Source organism: Pollicipes pollicipes, unplaced genomic scaffold (assembly GCF_011947565.3).
Source record: "Pollicipes pollicipes isolate AB1234 unplaced genomic scaffold, Ppol_2.1 Scaffold_6686;HRSCAF=7923_pilon_pilon_pilon, whole genome shotgun sequence".
Lineage (NCBI taxonomy): Eukaryota > Metazoa > Arthropoda > Thecostraca > Pollicipedomorpha > Pollicipedidae > Pollicipes > Pollicipes pollicipes.
In genome coordinates, this window is record NW_023596921.1 from 1,278,492 (window position 1) to 1,282,244 (window position 3,753).

A 3,753-nucleotide genomic window follows, 5' to 3' on the forward strand; every position below is an offset into this window, starting at 1 on the left:
CAGACCTCCGTCCATGCGCTCAGGGGCAACTGGAGCTGGAATGGATGCCGATTCTGAATGCATCTATAGCGTGATGCACTGGCATTGTTGTTCACGTTACCAGATCTAGATCGGGCACAAGTTCGTGCCAGGGGCAGACCTTTGTGATATGGGTTTTTGTCCGCGTAAACTTTAGCCACATACGAACTTCTGCGATTTGGACTTTTGCATTAGACGAACTTTTGCCTAAACGAGCCTTTGCGCAAGACGAACTTGTGGCATGCGAATTCTTGTTATAGACGAACGTTTGTCCAACACGAACTTTTGCGGTTGACAAGCTTCATGCAGGTGATTTTTTGTCTGTCAGGCGGATTTTTGCAAACGACGAACTTTCTCCGAAGAACCTTTACCCAAAGCAATGATTTCACCGTCAAACTTCTCTCCTACCAACCTTAGCCCGACGGTGTTTGCCTGCGGACCGTTTTTTATCGTTTTGTTAACTCACAATGCCAAGGCCCATCTCAGCCCTTCTCCCTCAGACTCATTTTGCCCTCGTTGGATGGCATCCTTTCCAGGGCTCGATCGCGTAATTTAGCAGCTGCCTCCGGCTCAGTCCGAGTCTATCCAGCAGACAGCGGACGTCCGCCAAGTTGAGCGATGCCCCATGCGCTGGGGGCTGCCACCGCTGGAGCTACCACCGGCCAAGCCGGTACCCGGGGGTGTGTCCGGGAGCGCCGCTGACCGGCCGCGGCCGAGCCCCCGTCCCTCCCCGACGGCGGCGCAGTGCGCAGCTCCCAGCGTCGCACATTCCGCCCAGTAAACAGTCTGTCGCCGGCGGCGCGGCAGCACGGCGTGACATGTGTGAAGGCCGGTGGCGGGCGGACCGGGCTGGGGCTGCGCCGGCGGCGGCGGCGTTGCAGCCGCGGAGGCCGTCTGCCGCCATCGCTCGGCACCAGACGCGCTGTGATCCTCGCGCGTAGGTCTGCGTGGCCACACAAGCCACAAAGCGCGGGGACTCCGTTCGCAGACGCACTATTTCCTGAACATGTCAGGAAGATTTTCGACCCCCCACCCACACAAATTCTGAACAGTACGAAATGTTGCCAGTATGGCGCTCAATGTTTGGCCGTGACGCTGTGCTTACTCCACCACGAAACAGCACGTCTCATATGTGATGGCCATATGTCTCTGATATCACGGAAGTACCGCTGTCATGCAGACAGTTCTCATATGGCCTGTGCCGATACCAAACCGCTTTGATGCCATTTCACAGTTGTAAGATGGAGTTCAGCTCGAGTTGGGGGCCCTCTCCGTCCTTCCTGTGACAGAGCCCTGGACTTAAAGGCACAAGAAAAGTCGCCTGCCCGCGACGTTGGAATACTGGAGTGGGGGCAGTCTTCCACGCCGCAGTACCAGGAACAACAGTGCTCTGTGACTGGCATGGTGATCAGGAGTGGGGATAGTCTACCACGAAGCAGTACCATGAACAGCAGTGCTCCTTGGCTGTCTGACAGTGTGGTCAGCAACAGTGACAGGCTTCCACGCCGTTATCTAGCAGTACAAAAGGCCCCTGACACAATCATAGCCTGACACCCACATCGTCATTGTTGGAGTGATTCAGCTGGCCAAACCTCTTCTCGTCGGTTTTGTTGTGTTTAGAATAAGGTTAAAGCAGTTATTCGAGTCGCCGCCATTCATCGCCGAGAAAAAAAGTTGCATGTAATGTAAAATTGGGTTTCAGTTCGCTGCTTCTAAAAATGTTGACGTAGCTGCCGCACCGCAGTACTTGAAGGTATGTATACTAAAGCCTACAGACCTCTCAAATTCCCCTATCACGCATTCAGAACTATGCAAAATGTCACACCCGAAAGCACGGGGGCAGTTTTACAAAATAGCCTGGCGGCCTGAGAACCGCACACAACAAGAACGACTACGTCAAAAAGCTGTTGGGCTTGGACTGCTCACCACATACTGTAGTACGATTGACAGGACATCAGTATCACAAGCCTACAGTATTACAAGCCTGCGGGCCGCCCACCACATACTACAGTACGATTGACGGGGCATAAGAGTGTCACAAGCCTGCAGCGCTAGGCAGACGCCGACCACAGTGCTGAGAATGACGCGTAAGAAGGCTTGCGCGGTGATCAAACGGAGAGCCTGTATTTTGTGCACATCATTATGTCGTAGGAAACCATGCCTGGTCAAACGGGTGATAGGAAAATGCCTCGAAATGTACACAGCACAGCTTTTAAGCAATGGCACAGCGGACCGGACCACGCTGAGCTTCTCAAGTTCAAAGCTTTCACTTTTTCACATGTTCTCGAGCGAAACTTGCTCGAGCTACGGTTTGGCTAGTGGTCGGGGCCTGAGACCCCCGAAGGCTGATCTGCAGTCCATCGGGGTAAGTCAGCGACAAAATCGCCCCACCAGCAACACCCTCCCCCGCCTGGCCGGCCTCAGCACAACAAACATTGCATGGTTCTGCAGCGGCCAATCTCATTTCAGCTCTCAGTACTCGTCAAGCACGGAGGCTTGGGACTGTCCTCGGCGCCAGGCAGCGATCGCGCTTCGCACTTGGTTGGAGGATAACCTGTGCTGCATGGTACGATCGGATCAGCTAGGGGCAAGTGTGCATGTTTTCAAGTGGCACAAGGTACACAGGCGGTGACCCGACTACCGTCTCCTGGGGGTGGCGCGACTCTGCGGTATGACACAGCGCATCACGCTGCAATAAGAGCACGGGTGTGACATGTCCGCTCGTGTCGCTGGCCTGCCGGAATCATGCTCGCTGACCCCGGAGGTCGGCTGCCGGTTGACACACCGCACTTTACAGGAATGATAGAGTTCTCCCTGCTGAAGGTATCCAGAATGCGTGTAGGTATATGTATATATATAATATATATATATATATATTATCTATATATGTATATATATATATATATATATATATATATATATGTGTGGGTGTGGGTGTGGGTGTGGGTTGTGGGTGTGGGTGTGGGTGTGGGTGGGTGTGGGTGTGGGTGTGGGTGTGGGTGTGGGTGTGGGTGTTGTGGGTGTGGGTGTGGGTGTGGGTGTGGGTGGTGGGTGTGTGTGGGTGGGTTGTGTGGTGTGTGGGTGTGTGTGGGTTGTGGGTGTGGGTGTGGGTGTGGGTGTGTGGGTGGGTGTGGGTGTGTGTTTGGGTGTGTGTGTGTGTGTGTGTGTGTGCTGTGTGTGTGGTGGTTGTGTGTGTGTGTGTGTGTGTGTGTGTGTGTGTGTGTGTGTGTGTGTGGTGTGCGTGCGTGTGTGTGTGTGTGTGTGTGTGTGTGTGTGTGTATCAGAAACACATATTCCGATAAACTCCAAAAATAAGTGCGGGATTGCCGCGCCGCATCATGGTGTCAGCCAAGTCACCAGCGACGTCAACATGGTAGGTGTACTCCGGCCTATCGGAGAACGGAAGCCAGCTCTTGCGCTGTTTATTTATCCAGATTACACAAACAGCAAACCTTCAGCAAGAAGAGGATGAGCGCATGCAGTGTTTCGCTTTCAAACATTCCACACATCGTCCATTTGAAGCACGTTTATTGAACCGGGAGGCGCATCGAAGCAAGGGTCCTAGACAAGACGAAGGACAAGATTACACTGCGTAAATTCCTCCCAAAGGGGAGCCGTTTGGAACTTGCCAGGGTTTTAGATAGGCCAACCGTTTATATTAGTGTCTGACACGGTGCTGGACTGTCATATGCGCTGTCGCTGGTTTTCTGTAGACGAGTGACGCTAAAACCTGAT